Source organism: Diospyros lotus, chromosome 6 (assembly GCF_014633365.1).
Source record: "Diospyros lotus cultivar Yz01 chromosome 6, ASM1463336v1, whole genome shotgun sequence".
NCBI classification, from domain to species: domain Eukaryota; kingdom Viridiplantae; phylum Streptophyta; class Magnoliopsida; order Ericales; family Ebenaceae; genus Diospyros; species Diospyros lotus.
In genome coordinates this window covers 23,994,163-24,016,321 of record NC_068343.1, presented here as the reverse complement: position 1 = coordinate 24,016,321, position 22,159 = coordinate 23,994,163, and the positions used below count along the sequence as shown (strand labels likewise).

The 22,159-nt window shown below is 32.8% G+C and overlaps 1 non-coding gene across 1 annotated transcript; it reads right to left on the bottom strand.

The window, feature by feature from the left end:
• Window positions 1–2,464: 2,464 nt before the first annotated feature.
• Window positions 2,465–2,571, bottom strand: LOC127805364 (small nucleolar RNA R71). Its single transcript, XR_008024100.1, has one exon. It is a non-coding gene; the product is annotated as a small nucleolar RNA R71 (small nucleolar RNA).
• Between the last annotated feature and the right edge of the window lie 19,588 nt (window positions 2,572–22,159).

Here is a 22,159-nt window from a genome sequence, read left to right as displayed (position 1 = left end):
TTATTGCACGTTGTGCTTCTTCAACAGCAGTATCAAAACTAAAAGTTTTATCCATCAGCAGAATATCATTATCTATGGTTTTTGGCACACCAACTGCTGCCACTTTCAGTCGTCATTTTCGACACTAAAAATCATAATGAAGAAATTAGATTGTGTAAACAGAACAAATAACGAATAATGTAATACTGGCAGCGACGAACAGGGGCGAATCTGGCAACGGTGAACGGAGGCGGAAGCAGCGGTGATGACAGGAGGTAGAAGCGGCGGCGAGGGTGATAGGGCTTAATTGTTTATACATTTTTATTTAATTTTTATCTTAATCTTATGTTAATTTTCCCACATAAATATATGTTTATATGGATTTTACATTATTTTAATCTTATTTTGTAGGAATCCAGCAAAGGAAATAAATACGAAAATTTGGGCGTAAAAAGAAAAAAAATATTATAAAGTTAATTTTGAAATTAATATTATAAATTAAAAAATAAATAAATATTTTAAATAATTAATATTATAATATAATTAAAGTTACAATATATTAAATATTATTTATTATATTATATATTAAATTATAATATATATTATATTTTATCTTATATTATTCATATTTATAATATTATAATAAGACAACTATTATATATAATATATATATTAACAAATGGCGTGAATGCCATGTGCATCTTTACATATATATATATTATTAAATAAGTTCAAAACAATGGCGTGAATTAGACTTGGCTAGGGCTCCGTGTCCATTATATATTTATATATATATATTATTATAAAGTTTGAAGAAGTAAGAATTGAAGGAGGCTTGGAAGCGGTGCACAGTGAAGGGAAGATTAAATTGAAGCAGCAGCCAAGCACTGAGGGACAGTGAGGAAAGATTGGATGCTGCTGGGGACGACACACGGAAGGAGAAATTGAAGAAACGTCTCACGCACAACTCGCGCACAGGGACGCCTCACATCCAGCAACAGTCGCACCCAGATCTGGGCAGGAAACTTCTTTCTCTATTCAATTTCATTTTTTATTTTTATTTTAATAATGTCTAGTTAAATTGTTTTAGCTAGGGTTTGGATGGATTTTAATTTTGAGATTATGTGATTATTTGTTTAATTTGATTCAAAACCCGATTATTATTTGCATGGGGAATTTATATTGTTGCGTTTAATGCTTTAAAAGATTGGCCACCTTTTAATGATTTAATGATTTATGCATGACTGACTAAAGGATTGTTATAAATTAGATTTATAGGCAATAAAAATCACATGTTTGACTATGAGATCGAAAGATGATTAGCTCATGTGTGGGAATCGAGGAAGCTTAGTGAGTCAAGTTCCCTTCCGAGATTAGAGGTTTCTAAAGAACTTAATGCTTATTTATTTCGTTGATATCTACTCAGAAATCTGACAGTGAAATTGAATTAATAAAGGATTAATATGACTTGAGAGAGCTTATTAATTAATTGAGGGAAATCCACCATCACATGCAAATAATTATAAAATACTGTAAGGGTATTTGTGGTTTTGAATCGGGTTGAATAGATAATTACATAACCTAGATTAAATGAAATCTAAACCCTAGTACATTTATTAATTAATCTTTCTCCCAAAGAATTCAGTTTTTCATTTATTTTTATTTTTATTCATCCGATTAATTAATTAGTTCAACTTAGGTTAAGTCAAAATTGTTTTGGTATTGTGATATAGTCCTCGTGGGATCGACATCCTTTCATCACTATTTGCATATTTGACTAGGGTACACGTACACTTGCCCGAATTAATTGTGCATAAAATCACACATCAAGTTTTTGGCGCCGTTGCCGGGGACTAGTTTATTACATATCAAAACTACATAAGTTAGCCTTAGATTGAACATCTTTTTGTTTTCTTTTAGGATTTGTAATTTTAATTTAATTTTATTATTTATTTTTAATTTTTAATATTTTTCTTTTTCTTTGTAGGTTTCACGGTGCATGACACGGAGTAGTGGTGCAGAACTGATACCCATTGATCAAGAAATTGAAAAAACTTTGAAAAAGCAAAAGAAGGACAAAAAGAACAAGATGGAGCAAGAACAAGCAACTCAAACTAATCCAAGGACATTGAGCTCATATGCTACACCTACTCTGGATGGCACTACATCAAGCATTAGAAGGCCCAATGTGCAAGCAAACAACTTCGAGATTAAGCCTGCAATTATTTAGATGATCCAGATGAGTGTACAATTTTCTGGCCCTAATGATGATCCTAACTCTCATATTGCTAATTTTCTTGAAATATGTGATACTTTTAGGCATAATGGAGTTAGTGAGGATGCAGTTCAACTTAGGTTGTTTCCCTTTTCCTTGAAAGATAGAGCAAAAGAATAGCTTAATTCTCTTCCAGCAGGTTCTATTGCTACATGGAATGATTTAGCACAAAAGTTTTTGTCTAAATATTTTCCACCTTCTAAAACGGCTAAATTAAGGAATGACATAACAACTTTTTCACAATTTGGTAATGAATCCTTATATGAGTCGTGGGAGAGATTTAAAGAAATGCTTAGGAAATGTCCTCACCATGGTTTACCTATTTGGATGCAAGTGCAAACTTTTTATAGTGGCATTAATCAATCTTCTCGTTTGATGTTAGATGCAACTGCAGGTGGTAGCCTTATGAGGAAAACTCCCGAGGAAGCATATGAACTTTTGGAGGAGATGGCAGCCAACAGTTATCAATGGGACAATGAGAGAGAAAATAAAAAGGGAGTTGGAATTTATAATGTTGATTCTATCACTGCTTTATCTGTTCAAATTGTTGAATTAAATAAAAATTTGGGTAATTTGGGGGTTTCAGCTATGAATGCTTCTTCTTCTTCTTCTTCCCATTTTCTTTCTTGTGAGCTTTGTGGGCGAGGGGGACATGCTAGTGTAGATTGTCAAGTAGGAAATCCTTTTTCTTCTGGTTCTTCTGAACAAGCTAATTTTATTTCTTATGGTGGCAACAGGTCAAATTTTAATCCCTACTCCAACACTTACAATCCAGGATGGAGGAGCCATCCTAATCTTTCTTGGAGTAATAATCAACAAAGAGTGCCCCCTGGCTTTCAACAACAACAACATCAAATTCCACAGGAGAAGAAGCCAAATTTGGAAGATATGATGGAAAAATTTATCAATAGTACAGAAGCAAGAATGCAAAGCTTGGAAACTCAAATTGGACAACTTGCCCAAGCAATTTCAGAAAGACCACAAGGAGGCTTTCCTAGCAATACTGAGAAGAATCCAATGGAGCATGTAAAAGCCATCACTTTGCGAAGTGGAAAAGAACTTGAAAGTAAAGAAAAAGATGAAGAGCGTACAAAAGAGGAAGAAAACCAAGAGCTTGAAGCCAAAGAAGAGGATCGTGATTTATCAATGGAGAAAAAAGGGAGTTCTTTTTCACTTAATTTAAAATCTTACAAACCTCCTCTTCCTTTTCCTAAAAGTTTTTTAAGGCTAACTTGGATAAACAATTTGCTAAATTTTTAGAGGTGTTTAAAAAGTTGCATATTAACATCCCTCTCCTTGATACTATATCACAGATGCCAAGTTATGCCAAATTTTTGAAAGACATAATTGCAAACAAAAAAAAGTTGGAGGAATTTGAGATGGTGAAACTTAATGAAGAATGTTCTGCAATTCTACAAAATAAATTGCCTCCAAAACTTAAGGATCCAGGGAGCTTTTCTATTCCTTGCACTATTGGTGGAATTAATTTTGATAAGGCTTTATGTGACCTCGATGCAAGTATTAATTTGATGACATTTTCTGTTTTCAGGAAACTTGGATTAAAAGAACCAACACCCACCACTGTTTCTCTTCAGTTGGCTGATAGAAGTATCAAATATCCAAGGGGAGTAGTGGAGGATGTTTTGGTAAAAGTAGATAAATTTATTTTTCCTGTTGACTTTATTATTCTAGACATGGAAGAAGATTATGATATGCCCCTAATTTTAGGGAGACCTTTTCTCGCCACTGGGAGAGCTTTAATTGATGTCCAACAAGGAAAACTTAGCCTTAGAATTAATGATGAAGAAGTTGTGTTTGATGTGTTTAAGGCTATGAAACATTCAAATGGAAATGAAAATGAAGTCTTAAGGATAGATTGCATTGATGATTTGGTGGATAGGAAATTTCATGCATTAAGGTTAGATGACCCCATAGAAAATTGCATTGCTAACTCTTTTGATGTGAAGGATCAAATTTTAGATGAACAACACAAGGAGGCTGTGGGCTATTTGGGAGAAAAGCAAAAATTCAATCCATCCAAAAGACACAAATTACTACCTTTGGATGTTTCCTCTTCCTCTTCTTCGAAAGCCAGACCATCAATTGAGAAGCCTCCTATTCTTGAACTTAAACCTCTTCCTTCTCATTTAAAATATGTGTATCTAGGGGATTTATCTAGCTTACCTGTGATTATTTCTTCTTCTTTGATAGGTCTTGAGGAAGAAAAGTTGATGAGGGTGCTTATGGAGCACAAAAAGGCATTTGGATGGAGCATTGCTAATATTCATGGAATAAGTCCATCAATTTGCATGCACAAAATCTTGATGGAAGAAGGATTCAAGCCTATGGTGCAACCCCAAAGGAGGTTAAATCCTAATATGCAAGAGGTAGTAAAGAAAGAGGTGATAAAATGGCTTGATTCAGGTATTATCTTTCCTATCTCTGATTCTTCTTGGGTAAGTCCTATGCAAGTTGTGCCTAAAAAGGGTGGGATTACTGTAGTGAAAAATGAAAATAATGAATTAATTCCCACAAAAACAGTAACGGGATGGAGGGTGTGTATTGATTATAGGAAATTAAATGATGTTACTAGAAAAGATCACTTTCCCCTCCCCTTCATTGATCAAATGATTGAAAAACTTGCGGGTCAAGAATTTTATTGTTTTCTTGATGGTTATTATGGTTATCATCAAATTCCTATTGCTCCTGAAGACCAAGAGAAAACTACTTTTACATGCCCATATGGAACATTTGCATTTAGGAGAATGCCCTTTGGTTTGTGTAATGCTCCTGCAACATTTCAAAGGTGCATGATCTCTCTCTTTTCAAACTTCATTGATGATTTTATGGAAATTTTTATGGATGATTTCTCTATTTTTGGATCTTCATTTGATGCATGCTTACATAATTTGTCTTTGGTGCTCAAAAGATGTGAGGAATCTAACCTTGTTCTTAATTGGGAAAAGTGTCACTTTATGGTTAGAGAAGGGATTGTTTTGGGCGACAAAGTGTCATCTAAAGGCATTGAAGTGGATCGAGCCAAAATTGAATTAATTAAAAAACTTCCTCTTCCTAAATCCGTAGAAGAAGTTAGAGTTTTTTTTGGGACATGCAGGTTTTTACAAGAGATTTATTAAGGACTTCTCTAAAATTGCCAAGCCTTTAACTAATCTTCTAGTAAAAGATGCACCATTTCAAATCACTGATGATTGTATACATGCATTTAATTGTTTGAAAGAGAAATTGATCCAAGCTCCTATAGTTTCAGCCCCCATGTGGAATTTGCCTTTCGAGATTATGTGTGATGCAAGTGATGATACTTTAGGTGCAGTTTTAGGACAAAGAATAGACAAGAAATTTCATACCATTTATTACGCAAGTAGAACTATGAATGATGCACAAAAAAATTATTCAACAATTGAAAAGGAACTACTTGCTGTAATGTTTGCTATTGAAAAATTTAGACCTTATTTGATATTGTCTAAAATAATTGTCTATACTAACCATTCTACATTAAAGTATTTACTTGCTAAAAAAGATGCTAAACCTAGGTTGTTAAGATGGATCTTATTGCTACAAGAATTTGACCTAGAAATTAAGGATAAAAAAGGCATTGAAAACTTGGTGGCTGATCACTTGTCAAGATTAGATGGGGAGCATGTGGAAAACATGGCTAAACAATCTTTGCATGATGAATTCCCTGATGAAAAATTATGCTTTGTGCGAGATAATGATGAACCTTGGTATGCTGATTTTGCTAATTTTCTTGTAGGTAATGAGTTGCCCCCTGACATGTCATTTCATCAAAAGAAAAAGTTTTTATTAGATGTAAGGAACTATCTTTGGGAGGAACCATACCTATACAAGATTTGTGGAGATGGAATGGTGAGGAGATGCGTACCACAGGAGGAAATGCATAGCATACTCAGTTTTTGTCATGACAAAGAAGTGGGTGGACATCATGGACCTTCTAAGACAGCGGCCAAGGTTTTGCAAAGTGGCTTTTATTGGCTTACCTTGTTCAAGGATGCTTATGCTTATGTAAGTGCGTGTGATAGATGCCAACGGATAGGTAATATCTCAAGGAAAAATGAGATGACCCTCAACAATATTCTTATTTGTGATATTTTTTATTGTTTGGGGCATTGATTTCATGAGTCCTTTTCCGAAATCTTTCAATAATGAGTATATACTTGTTGCTGTTGATTATGTGAGTAAATGGGTGGAGGCTAGTGCATGTCCCACTAATGATGCAAGGGTTGTCATAAAATTTTTGAAGAAAAATATTTTCACTAGATTTGGTACTCCTAGAGCTATCATTAGTGATGGAGGTACACATTTTTGCAAAAAACAATTTAAAAATTTATTGGCTAAATATGGTGTTACTCATAAGATGGCTACCCCCTATCATCCTCAAACTAGTGGACAAGTGGAAATTTCAAATAGGGAATTGAAAAATATTTTGGAAAAGACTGTGAGCTTGTCTAGAAAGGATTGGTCTTTAAAATTAGATGATGCACTTTGGGCTTACAGGACAGCTTTCAAAACACCTATTGGAATATCTCCTTATCGACTAGTTTTTGGTAAGACTTGTCACCTTCCTGTTGAATTAGAGCATAAAGCATATTGGGCTATCAAATTGCTTAACTTTGATTTACAAGCCGCAGGTACACAACGAAAGATGACATTGAATGAGCTTGAAGAATGGCGGCATGAAGCTTATAAAAATTCTAGGCTTTATAAAGAAATAACCGAGGCATGGCATGATGCACACATTAAAAAGGAGTTCAAAGTTGGAGAGAAGGTTCTTCTCTATAATTCTAGATTGAAACTTTTTCCAGGCAAGCTAAGGTCAAGATGGAGTGGTCCATACACAGTAACTCAAGTTTTCCCTTATGGTGCAATTGAAGTCTCTCATGAAACTAAGGGCACTTTCAAAGTTAATGGACAACGGTTGAAGCATTATGTTGATGGTGGACATATATCTTTCTCCAAATCCACCATTCACTTGAAGGATCCTTCAGAATGATAACTTAGTCAAGTTAATGACTATAAATAAGCGCTTGTTGAGAGGCAACCCATTCAAAATATTTTTTTTCTTTTTATTTCTCTTACGTTTTAGAATATTCTTGGATTGATTTCTTATTTCAAATTTTTTTTCCCTTCTTTTTAGGACATGTTGAATAAAGAAATCCGGTTTCTCTTCTTCAAAAGAATAAGCCCAACCATCTTCAAGCATTTCAAGAAGGCCTACATCAGGGGAGTATTGCTTTTCTTTTCCTTTTTTCCTATTTTTAAACATTGGGGACAATATTTAATTTAAGTGTGGGGGTGGAAAATTCAATAATTCTCAATTTTTTTTATTGCCAAAGAAAAAAAGAAGAAATTTATAATGTGCATAAATGATGATTTTCTTTAAAAAAATGTTTTATTTTCATGTTTAGGCCGATTTCATGTTTCTTACATTAACTTTGGTTCAATGCATAGTTAATTCAAAATTGGGAACTATTCTATTTGATTATTGATTCTAGATTTAACAATGCTAAGGAAAAGGAATTGATTATGCCGGATTATCATGATTGTTGAAATATATGCTTCTTGACAAAATTCATGGGATTTTGTGATTATGCATGATTGATTATGTGAGAATAATATTGTGATTATTTCTTGAAACTAGGCCTAAACAGAGTTGAAGTAAAATGGGGTGGTGAAAAAAAAAAAGAAAAAAAGAGCAAAAAAAAAAAAAAAAGTTGTTATTACTATTTATCTACTCCTATGTTTTAAGCTGCTTAGTAGTAACTGGGGTTGATAGTGTGCTCCTGCATCATCCTTCACGTCAAACGGTAGTTCAAAATATGAGTATGCAAATGCATTCTAAGCAATTATTTAGGGGAATAACCGGGTGTCTTCATCACAAAATGTCGATATTCGCGTCAAAAACCAAGTAATGCTTAGAAAAGAATGAAAAAAAAAAAAAGCAAAAAAAAAAAATCATCCCTATTACTCCTTGTGTTTGTAGTAGTGGAGAGAAGTAATTGCAAGAAAGCTATTGCATGATTTAATTGTGCTAGTTGCAAGGTTTTATGAATTAATTTTGAAGTATGCAAGGCATCAAAAGTGATGATTTCGCATGACTAATTCTTTCAATTAATACTTTTGGATTTAGAGTTGATATGATAATATGGATGGTAACCAATTTTGTGATTAATTATGCGTTGATATGTTATTGAAATTATTGATTTTGGCCTAACATGAAAATAAAATGCTTATTTTTTATTTCTTCTCTACTTTGTTTGAGGACAAGCAAAAGGTTAAGTGTGGGGATATTTGATAGGGCTTAATTGTTTATACATTTTTATTTAATTTTTATCTTAACCTTATGTTAATTTTCCTACATAAATATATGTTTATATGGATTTTACATTATTTTAATCTTATTTTGTAGGAATCCAGCAAAGGAAATAAATTCGAAGATTTGGGCGTAAAAAGAAAAAAATATTATAAAATTAATTTTAAAATTAATATTATAAATTAAAAAATAAATAAATATTTTAAATAATTAATATTATAATATAATTAAAGTTACAATATATTAAATATTATTTATTATATTATATATTAAATTATAATATATATTATATTTTATCTTATATTATTTATATATATAATATTATAATAAGATAACTATTATATATAATATATATATTAACAAATGGCGTGAATGCCATGTGCATCTTTACATATATATATATTATTAAATAAGTTCAAAACAGTGGCGTGAATTAGACTTGGCTAGGGCTCCATGTCCATTATATATATATTATTATAATGTTTGAAGAAGTAAGAATTGGAGAAGGCTTGGAAGCGGCGCACAGTGAAAAAAAGATTAAATTGAAGCAGCAGCCAAGCATTGAGGGACAGTGAGGAAAGATTGGAGGCTGCTGGGGACGACACACGGAAGGAGAAATTGAAGAAACGTCTCACGCACAACTCGCGCACAGGGACGCCTCACATCCAGCAACAGTCGCACCCAGATCTGTTTCAGATTTGGGTAGGGAACTTCTTTCTCCATTCAATTTCAGTTTTTATTTTTATTTTAATAATGTCTAGTTAAATTGTTTTAGTTAGGGTTTGAATGGATTTTAAATTTGGGATTATGTGATTATTTGTTTAATTTGATTCAAAACCCGATTATTATTTGCATGAGAAATTTATATTGTTGCGTTTAATGCTTTAAAAGATTGGCCACCTTTTAATGATTTAATGATTTATGCATGACTGACTAAAGGATTGTTATAAATTAGATTTATAGGCAATAAAAATCACATGTTTGACTATGAGATCGAAAGATGATTAGCTCATGTGTGGGAATCAAGGAAGCTTAGTGAGTCAAGTCCCCTTCCGAGATTAGAGGTTTCCAAAGAACTTAATGCTTATTTATTTCATTGATATCTACTCAGAAATCTGACAATGAAATTAAATTAATAAAGGATTAATATGACTTGAGAGAGCTTATTAATTAATTGAGGGAAATCCACCATCACATGCAAATAATTATAAAATACTGTAAGGGTATTTGTGGTTTTGAATCGGGTTGAATAAATAATTACATAACCTAGATTAAATGAAATTTAAACCCTAGTGCATTTATTAATTAATCTTTCTCCCAAAGAATTCAGTTTTTCATTTATTTTTATTTTTCTTCATCCGATTAATTAATTAGTTCAACTTAGGTTAAGTCAAAATTGTTTTGGTATTGTGATCTAGTCCTCGTGGGATCGACATCCTTTCATCACTATTTGCATATTTGACTAGGGTACACTTACACTTGCTCGAATTAATTATTCATAAAATCACACATCAGAGGGCGAGGCCGAGCTAGTGAGCGAGAGCGAGGGAGATGGTGAGGCAGCAGGTGAGCTGCGAGAGCAAGGTCGAGGGCGATTGTGAGGCCAAGGGTAAGCCGCGAGAGGTGAGAGGGAGAGCAAGGGCGAAAGCGAGAGCGAAGGCAAGGGTGAGCCACGAGAGGCAAGAGCGAGGGGGATGCAATGAGCGAGGGAGAGGGCAAAGGGTGGGAAAGAGGGAGACGCAGAGAGAATAAGGGTTTTTTGGGGGGCTGGGAAAGAATGAGGAGGGCGAGAGAGCCAGAGCGAAGGCGAGTAGTGAGCGAGAGCGAGACAGCGAGGGCAAGCTAGAGAGCCAGAAAGAGAGGACTTGGGGATTTAGGGGAGGTTTGGGGACTTAGGGATTTTTGGGGGAAAGGGTGGCAAGAAAGAGGCGAGGTAGATTCCCGCCTCTTCAATTTATTTGGTTTTTTTAATATTTAATAATTAAATAAAAAATAATATATAATTTATAAAAATAATATTAATAATTATTTAATTAATAAAAATAAAATAATTTAAATAAAATCTTATTATTAACTAATTTAATTTATTGTATTTTAAATTAATATTTATTTAAAAATATAATTATATTATAAATCTAATAATTATAATAAATTCGTTTGATATATTAAATTTTTTATTAATAGTTTGTTATCTCAAATAATTAATTTTTTTCTATAAATAAAATTATATTAAATGAAATTTGCAAAACATCTACAAATTACTAGAGTAAATCTCGAGTTTCACAAAAATAATTTAAAAAATAAAAATCCAAAACTTCCACCACACTTAGGATAAATCTCGAGAGAGGAATTTGGATTATACATAACACTTAAACTTCAAAAATAAAAATTAACCCCCTATAATTTTTTTTATAGTATAACTATTAAGGGGGAAAATCATTCCATATTTTCATCCAAAAACCATTCCGAACTTATATTGATACTCCTTTATTCTGATCATTTTAACAAACACTACCTAAATATATTAAATAAATATTTTTTTATATTTTTTTAATTTTTTAACAAGAATAACACATGTCACTTCTCTAATTGTTTATTATGAATGACTTAATTGTACATTTAATTGTGTTACAATGTCTATATATTGATAGTAATATATGATATTGTTATTAAATATAAGATGCAATGTCATCCATATATTATGGTTTTTAAACTTTTTAGCTTAACAAAAAATTCTCCTATTTATAGAGAAAAATAGATTGACAAGATAGTTCCTAGACTCTATTTTATATAATGTAATCCCTCGATATTTTTTCATATTATGATTTCTAAAATTTAAAATAATTTTTTTTTAATAATATTATGATTTTTAAACTTTTTATTTATTTTTCAAATGTAGTGTTTAATTTCATGCCCGATGATTTTTTTATTATTTTATGGTTATATTAAAAAATTTAGTCATCGACGACGGGAAAAATGGTATATTAACGATAACTTATTTTGCTTGTCATCAAAAGTTATCTTATAATGACGAGATTTATATTTAGTCGTTAATAGTACTACATTAAAGACCAAAACTAATGTTGTTGTTAATTTTTGGTCGTTAATATTTGTTTTTGTTGCGGTGGATAGTACGTGTTTCCCGCAAAGGCATTTTAGAAGCCCAAGTGTAATACCCCATGTTGCAAAGTGTCAAGTAAGTTCAAAGAACTGAAAATTAGTTTGAGAATTTAGTTAAATAATTGTCGAATTAGACGAAGGGAGTACCCCGGACCCTAGATAGCCAAGGAAAATGGTATAGTATTGACGAGTGATTTCAGTTATGATTTTTGGTGATGAAAGAAATGGGATCGGAAACAGTTTTCGGTACAACTATCTATCAGGTTGAGAAAATCGAATGATCGTAACGGATGTAATGCTCGAGATTTTTAGATTCAAATACTTAAGGAAATAGGATGTTTTAAGGGATTATGGATGTTTGGAGATAAAAGTTTAATTTCTGAGCCAAGGGTAAAATTGTAATTTTTGAGATTCGGGTAAAAGTGTAATTTACCTAAAAATCAGGGGTATTAGTATAATTAACCCATTCTTCAGGGACTAAAATGTAATTAAAAATTACTCCGAGGACCATGTTGAAAAGGGTCTAAGTGCAATTATCCAAAAGTTCGGGCCAAAGTATAATTATTGAAACTTTTTACTAGGGGCATTTGGGAGATTCAGGAAAAATCTCATAAATGACTTTAGAGATAAGGATGAAGGCTCATGATGACGTTAGAGATAAAATGAAGGCTCATGATAACTTTAAGGATAAGATTTGATTGGATAAGATAAGATTTGGATAAGATTTTGTTGGATATGATTTGATTTGGATAAAGATTTGATTCGGATATCAATGATTATATAATATATTAAAAGATTTAGAATGATTGCAGAATATCTTATAAGATTTGGTAATGATTATATAAAATCGTAGAAGATTTAGAATGATTGCAAAATATCTTAGAAGATTTGGTAATAATTATATAAAATCTTAGAAGATTTGGAATGATTGCGGAATATCTTAAAAGATTTGGTAATGATTATACAATATCTTGAAAGATTTACAATGATTGCAGAAGATATTTAGAAGATTTGGAATGATTGTAAAAGATTTTGGAAGATTTGAAATGATTACAGAATATATGTTTCTTGGTGGCTGAGTTTCCAAAACCTATAAATAGGGGTTCATGGCCAAAGGTTTCTCATTCGAAATTGTGAGAAGTTCGTGCCAGACAAGAGTGCTTCAGGTTTAGTGGATAGAGGGCTTTTTAAGCATACGTAAAACATCACACGCGTAGAGCACTTGAGCAGCACGTGAGGGCATGTAAGGAGGTGGTTTGGTCAAAAGACTTGAGGAGTTACACAAAAGTCGAGGTTGGGCACAAGATTCGAAGTGTTCTGAGTTTCGTTCAAGATGAGTGTTCGCCCCCAAAACTTGATCTATTGTGCTTGTCCTATCTGAACATGTGGAGATTTCATGCAAAATGGTTTTGTGCATTAAAACGGTAACCGGTGATGGTTGGTTTATGAGGGAGGTTCGTCCTTAAATGTTTTGAAATTGTGCATTGCATTTTATAAAACTGTTGTTTATATGATGCATTGAGTTGTGAAATGTGGCATTGTCTTGAGTTTTGTGTGTACGTATTGGCTGCACTCCCACCCTGCAATTAAAACACAAAACAAAACACAATAAAAATTTTATATTTTTTTCTTTATTTAGGTGAGAGGTTTATACTCGTCAGTGTACGAGTGCAGTTGTAGTCCAAATTTAAATTTATATTTTTTGAATGAGTCCAGGTCGTCCACTGAGAGATTTATTTATGGCAAAATAAAAAGAATGTCACACACAAGCACACACGCATTTGGATAAATTGGCAACAAGGTTTTTTTATGGTTTTTTAAACAACAGATACTAGGAAATAAATTAAGATAGTAATTGAAATAAATACTTAAAGTGAGAATATAAAATTGGATAGTACTTGAATTAAGACAATTTCAGTGTCAACCCGTTGATTCCCAAATTTTAACAAATAAGGTTAGTAACATTAATTTAATTTCAGATATGAGGGTTTGTTATGTGAGATTCCAATTTAAGCAACTACCATAAATCCAATTACAATTAATATACAAGACAACTAAATTAATCATCCGGGTTTGGGTATGATAGCGTTTCCAGTTCTAATAACTCTCATGCGTGACATGAAAGCTCTAAGTTAGGCTTACGCTCCAATCCAAACCTAGTGATTTCTCAATAATTAAGATACACTTATACTGAAATTTAAATTAATGTTACTCATTTAAAGCGCAGCTTTCTTTGGGAATCATTGGCGTTGGACACTGTCCTTGCCTTAACCCAAGATTAGATTTAGCTACTCATTTCCATTTAAAAGTTAATTGACATGAATTTAAATGACGTAATTTAAATAACAGAATTTAAATGACAAGAATTAAAATTACAGAAATTTAAAGGCATAAACTAACCGGCCATTTAGCCGGTGAATAATAAAGTAATAATAAATGACATAAGAATTTAAAAGAAGAAAGGAAGGAAGTAAGATCACAAGAGAGAATACTAAAGAAAAGGGGAAAGAACAAGAACAATTCACAAAGAGATAATTATAAGGAAACAACTAAACTTTGATTCAAGAATAATAATCACACTTACAAATGCAATCAAGTGAACTATTTATAAGCCACAAGATGCAATACAAACCACACAATTTCAATTATTCAATTAGACATAATTATATTTAATGGGCACTCACACACTTAAAGTTAAATGGATTTTAGCTATAATACACATCTAATATTAAATGGATTTTAGCTAAAATACATACCTAATAAAGCACTCATAAAGTTAAATGGATTTTAGCTATAATATCCACCTAATAGTTAAATGGATTTTAGCTAAAAAACACACCTAATAAAGCTCTCACATAAAAAATAAAAATAGATTTTTATAAATTGGTTTTTTAATCTTCATTAGGATTAAAAATAATCTTTGGGCCTTCTCCAAATAATATCTTCCATGGGTTGCTCAAATTGGACCTTAATTCTTCATGGGCTTGAATTCTTCATGGGTTTGAATTCTTCATGGACTTTAAGTCTTCATGGGCTTGAATTCTTTATGCCTAAAAAAAAATAATAATTTAATGTTATTAATAAATTATATATTATATATATGTATTATACATGGCACATATATATATATTAGATTATATTATATATATATATATATATATATTACATGCATGCATATAATGATGTATATGTATTATATATAATTTTATATATTATTATTATTATTATTAAATTTTAATTTAAAATTTCATTTCATTCATTTTTCAATTTAAACTTACATATAACCATAAAATATATATTAATATCTAATTTAAACCATTTTTAAAATCAAAATAAGGGTATAATTATAACAAAATTTTTATAAAATCAACCACTAATCATACCCCCCAACTTAAACATTGCTCACTACAAGAGATTTGATTTTTTTCGGCGGTTAAAAAACTGCCGGAAAAAGTAAAAAAATCGCCGGTAAAATTTTTACCGGCGGTAATTTTCTCTGCCGGAAATACGTCCGTCGGAAAATATTACCGGGTAAAAATAATAATTCCCGGCGGTTACTGAAATTCGCCGGCAAAGTAAAATATTTGCCTGCGGTTTCTAAACCGCCGGTAATGATATTATTACCGGCGGTTTTAAACTGCCGGCAAAGGAAAATTCACTTTGCCAGCGGTTCAAAACCGCCGGCAAATTTTTTCATTTGCCGGCGGTTTTTAAACCGCCGAAAAAAGTGAAAATTAAACTTTACCGGCGGTTTTTAAACCGCTGGCAAAGGTGAACCGCCGCAAAAAAAAATGTACATATTAATCAAATGCAATCAAAACCTGTATAACAAAAAAACCACCAACAATTTTAAAAGATCAATCTTGTCTCGTCTCATTATACAATATCATTTTTGCACATACAAATCAACCCTAAACTAAAATATGTCCAAATGACCTCAGATAACCCTTGATTACACCACCATGCTCCAACCAAAATTACATATCATATTTTTTCGACCTGCATTGAAAAACAATAAATCTATAAGTATGTACATTAACTATGAAATTGCATAAAACATGTTTAAAATTGCATAACAACTATATACAAAAACACTTACATCTGAGACCCTCCATGGTATCGTAGTTTTACTGTTATTAGCATCCCTCAAGACACGCATCCCAGAAAATTGTCGAGGCAATGGATACAAAGGTTTCAGCACTTTCTGAATACTAATTTCAACAAATTCATTACATAGCTCTACTCCCCCTACAGACTTGGTCGGATCAATGGACACAATGATTGCCTCAGCAACAATGTAGCGAGGTATTCGTCCATTCATCAAGTGAACAAATTCATTAATCTGTCATATCATACAAAATAATAAAAATTACTTAGTATATAATATCCATGAGAATGATAACAAAGCAAGGTGTTATCATTCTTGAATGGCCCATTGATAACTAAAAGCAAAGCTCTGGGAAGTTCTTAAAGCTGCTTAAGCACATATTTTACGCATATATCTATTCTATTAAATTAGTCCATCTTGTATTTGGGCCTCAAATTGCAAGTCCCGGCTCCATTCTCATCAGCCTGGGCTGTACTTTAATCTTCACAGCAGGCCCCTAAAGCCTAATGACCCTTAATCGTTAACTTGAGGTGAATTTGGCACATTAGAAGGGCTGAACTTAAGATCTGTGTATCATGTGATATGAAAATACTCAACTCAAGCATTAGAAGGGCTGAACTTAAGATTTGTCACACCATTCTTGAATGGCTGTTACATAATTTTTAGCAGGAAACCTACATATAACAATCGAACACCTTAATTAATGTAAGTTTGACATTATAGTAGAGAAGCTTGTTATATCAGGCAGCATAAACATCAAGTTTTCCGATCTCATTTGCATGAACTTAAGTAAATAATAAAAAATTTGTCTACTTTCTATCCTGCTTATCACCTTCCAAACACATATTAACAAGGCATTTCCTTGCACATTTAAAGCTCTTTCAAGTCTCTCTCTCTCTCTCTCTAAACTTTCCCTTCTCAATCTTCTCATTGCTTTCTCTCCATATGCGGCACTGTGAAAGCTTCAGAGATTTGTTGATTTTGCAGGGGGAGAGATGGAGGGAAGATTAGAGACGCCGCAAATCCATGGAAGTAAGTTCTTTCTTGTTCTGAGTTGGCTGGATTGATGTTTGACCGAGAATGAATTGTGGGTCTTTCTTGACTTGGGCATTTCTTTGATCTGTGAGTTAATTATGGGTTTTGATGATTTTGTTGTTGGTTTTTCCTTGATCTCCGTGGTATTTGACTGTTTGGAGGCAAGATGAAAAATAAATAGATAAAAGAAAAGGGTTTGTTGTGTTTGTTTGCCGAGAAAATGTGTGGAAAGGCTTGGTGGAAACAGGAATGGGAGGAAAAGTGATTGAATGTTGGGATTTGGATGTTTCTTTACATCATTCTTTTGGAGCCCTGAGTGGTAATTTGAGTTATGTTAGGCTTTTTTCAAGAATGAATTTGTTTTTTAATTTTCTCTGATTAAGGAAAATTCTTACTTTTTTATGCATCGTTATACTTCATGGTTTAACTGAACTTGGGGGGGTTTGCAAAATTGTGCTTAACAGAGCTGGCTTATGGTATCAGAGATTTAATGATCTAGACTTTGTAATTGATAAGCAGTAGTGGTCCAACTCCAACTCCCAACTCCAATAAGTTTGCATTCATCTTATCACCTCCTTTGTCCCTTTACCCACTCATGACAGGGAACTATATATTGTCTCCTCCACAGCATTTCTGACACAAAATCTAATGAAATGAGCAGCCCTTCCATCTTTAGATTAACCTCCCTTAAATTATGAACATTTTTAAAACGAAGTTGATGCCAATAGTACCTAGCTACCCCAATATATATATATATGTGCAGTTTTCTCTTTATCCATAAATAATAATAATCATATTAAAAGGAATATCTCAATACACCAAATTATCTGCTTTATGTAATCTTTCTAGCCACCAAATTAAAAGGTATATGCAGTTTTCTCTTGGGTCGGGGGGTCAAGTCAGGAGAAAATTATATTTGTACGTAATCTTTCTTTTGTATTTTTGTATTTGTACAAAAAGAATTATTTTCACAATTTAAACCTACCTATAATAATGTTTTAAATCACGACGGAGTAACTTTACCATAAATCACAAAAGCCAATATAATTAACACTAAATGAGTAAATATAAATTTCAACCAGAAAAAGAGAAGAATATGACATCTTTGTTAGTAGTAATAACCCTATCAATAGGTTTTGGTTGTGGGATAGAAAGTTAATGGGTTTTAATAGTGGTAGGCTTGGTTTTTGCAAGGAATTGGGCTAGATCAATAGTGCATTTGATTTTGAAGTATATTAACTATTTGGTAGCGAATTACCTCTGAATGATGACCACATTCTGGTGTCGATAATCCAACGCATTCATCTTCGGGTGATGGTGTGCTTGTATGTGCGGCAGAAGCACTAGCACATGAGGATGGCTATATTTCAAAATAATTTAGTTAATATATATAGTAAACATGTAATTTTAAATCACAAAATGCACTAATGGAACGACATACCTGTCTCGGTTGTGGTGTATTGTCTCGAGCCGGTGGTGTATGTCCCATTGCCTCAAGTATTGCACGAACTTGCATTTGAACTTGACTTTGGATTTGAGCTTGAAATTTTTCTTCTAGTTCGGCAGTAATTTGCGCACGCATTTGGTCATACTGTTCTTGAGGCACTTGATACTGTTGTCTTTGTCTTACTTTAGTTGGGCATGTTCCAAGTCCTCCCATCCGTACCCTGCCATGCCCATCTTTGCCTAGTATTTGAGTAAAGACATCCTCTAGCGAATCTGGGGTTTGTTCATCAACAGGTATTTGTGACAACCTTTCATCCATTTGTTCCTCAAGAAACATTTCACAAGTTAGTTACATAAATCGACAAATAAAAGAAATAAAATATATCTACAACTTTCAAATTTTAGAAATACATACGATTATAGATGAAGATGTAGAGTCTACTATCTCTCCGCTCTTTTTGGTGTGTGTCTGTTTAAAAAGCTTGATTCTATCTGGCTCATCTCCACTTTCAATAGTCATCTAAAAACATATATAAGATATGAAATATATTAAATGTTTAAAGTTTAGGCATTACTAATTAAATTATCAATAAATATATATAAGTAATATCCATTCTATTCTTACCTGGTGTCTAACCTGAGGATGTGATCGCCTACCACTGGTGTGACCCATCTTTTGCTTATCTCGATTGGCATGATTTGTCGCACAACGTTCCTACTTGTAATATGATATTAGAACTAGGTATAGAGAATCCATTTGATATATCTACCATACATAAATCATACATACCTGTGTTTGCTCACATCCCCAATACTCCACAAGAACCTTCCATTGTTCCGGGTCCACCCCAGGCGGTATTTTTGATAGACGAGCCGCATCTGTCTCATGGCAATCATAATGCCTCTTCAAGGTGGCTTTGTACTCTCTCCACTTCTTGGAAGCATGTTGCAAGCAAATTGATCTCCATGTTGTGGGCACATCAGTGTTATCCTGCAATGATACACTTATTAGAGTATAAAAGTTTAGGGTCAAATAGATAAGAATCGGAGATGTTATTTACTCACCAAGACCTCTTGCCAGATGCGCTCCTTATATGGTTCCATCCCTGGTGATCTCCAATCAGTAAATGTAAGGGGAGCAATACTCCTTACCATCACACCTAATTGGGTTTCCAACTTAATTACCATCTCCCCAATTGGTTGTCCTTCAGCATCAAATTCAATATGAATCTTTTCATTTCCCCACTTTGAAATTTGTCTTGACATTCCTCTTCCTTTCTTGGCAGTAGATGACATGGAGCTTGTACCTGCTAAAACATAATAACACAATATTTTCACATTGAATTAGAAAATAATAATAATTTATGCATATTGAATAAATTTTTGGTATTTACCTTGCTGATTATGTGAGTATTGGGGGTTGGATTGTGAGTGGATCAAGTCCTCTTCAGGATACTGGGGATGTGACGGGACTGGGTTTGGAGTTGGATGATGGGATGAAACTGATTGTGAATCATTGTGGTGTGAATCTGTACTACGTGACATGGATCCAATTGGCCAACGAGTCTGCCTCTTAGGTGCCATCTGTTAGCATATCACAATTAATATCTGAATAGGCAATATAGTCTTGGGTCCATTAATGTACCAAGGAACCTAGTATTTCCCAATATACCAGTCTCGTTTATCACCCTAAATACCCATTGGAGTGATTGACATATACCAATATACTAATCTCATCTCCTCTTGTTGAGAAACTAAAATTCAGTTGTAGTTAATTTCTAGTTGCTAGAGTAACCCCTGGGATTTCACATGGTCCTAAAACAACTTATAACACTTGTTAAAAACATCAATGAATCTTTTCAAGTTTCTGAAAACAATTTCACAAATCAGCCTTCTCAAATTGCTTTGAAGTCATTTGTTCATGTGTGTGTGTGTGTGTGTGTGTGTGTATCAAGTAGAAAAATTGAAAGCATATATCATGCCAAAACAAGTTCTCAATCATGCATGAGAATAATTTTCAAAACATATTATACGTGGAAATAACCATTCATCTGATTCATTTATAAAGAAAATCCACAAAAATAATCTTTCTTGATATCCTTAACATAAGAAAACAACAATGTATGTCTCAAATTCCCAACATTTATTGTATTCTTTTTTTCATCAAAGTAGAATTAAGATGGGTAAAATTTCCAAATCCCAAGAAATCAAACCAGAAGGAGAGGATCTCAGAATGAACTTGGAATGGACAGTCACATGGATACTAGAAAGCTTTGAACAGAGAACTGCAAAGCAAGAATTGAATTAAATAGCGTTATTTTGGGCTACAGAAATCTAGCAAAAGCCAAAATTCAAAATTCAAATGGAACCAAAGGGTTAGTGAAGCATCGCACAATACGTAAGCACTGCAATGTTTTAAATAAGAAAATGGTGATAGGATACAAAGGGGGGGTTAAGGACATGACAATTCTCAGATTCCTTCTGGCTCTGGCTACACGAGCCAAAGTTTCAGTTTGATATTTGAATTATTAATGGTCATGGGGGTGGGAACGATCCATTTACAATTACATCCAAGCAAGTGACTTTCCTTTCCACTTGTGAGTAAAGTCTACCAGCTATCTTGTTTTGTTTCTAAGCACAATCCTAGAGGGAGGGGAAATATATGAATCCCATATTGCACATAGAATTCATCAACTTACAAAGATTTATTAAGTGTTGCCTGGCTGCACTCCCACCCTGCAATTAAAACACAAAACAAAACACAATAAAAATTTTATATTTTTTTCTTTGTTTAGGTGAGAGGTTTATACTCGTCAGTGTACGAGTGCAGTTGTAGTCCAAATTTAAATTTATATTTTCTGAATGAGTCCAGGTCGTCCACTGAGAGATTTATTTATGGCAAAATAAAAAAAAGAATGTCACACAAGCACACACGCATTTGGATAAATTGGCAACAAGGTTTTTATGGTTTTTTAAACAACAGATACTAGGAAATAAATTAAGGCAGTAATTGAAATAAATACTTTAAGTGAGAATATAAAATTGGATAGTACTTGAGTTAAGACAATTTCAGTGCCAACCCGTTGATTCCCAAATTTTAGCATAAAAGATTAGCAACATTAATTTAATTTCAGATATGAGGGTTTGTTATTAAATGCAATTAGAGATGATGATAGTTCTAGGTTAAGCAATCCCCATACATGATATGCGGGATTCTAATTTAAGCAACCACCATAAATTCAATTGCAATTAATACACAAAACAACTAAATTAATCATCCGGGTTTGGGTATGATAGCGTTTCCAGTTCTAGTAACTCTCATACATGGCATGAAAGCTCTAAGTTAGGCTTACGCTCCAATCCAAACCTAGTGATTTCTCAATAATTAAGATACACTCATACTGAAATTTAAATTAATGTTACTTATTTAAAGCGCAGCTTTCTTTGGGAATCATTGGCGTTGGACACTGTCCTTGCCTTAACCCAAGATTAGATTTAGCTACTCATTTCCATTTAAAAGTTAATTGACATGAATTTAAACGACGTAATTTAAATAACAGAATTTAAATGACAAGAAATTTTAAAAGCATAAACTAACCGGCCATTTAGGCGGTGGATAATTAAATAACAAGAATTAAAATTGCAGAAATTTAAAGGCATAAACTAACCGTCCATTTAGGCGGTGAATAATTAAATGACAAGAATTAAAATTGCAGAAATTTAAAGGCACAAATTAACCGGCCATTTAGGCGGTGAATAATAAAGTAATAATAAATGACATAAGAATTTAAAAGAAGAAAGGAAGGAAGTAAGATTACAAGAGAAAATACTAAAGAAAAGGGGAAAG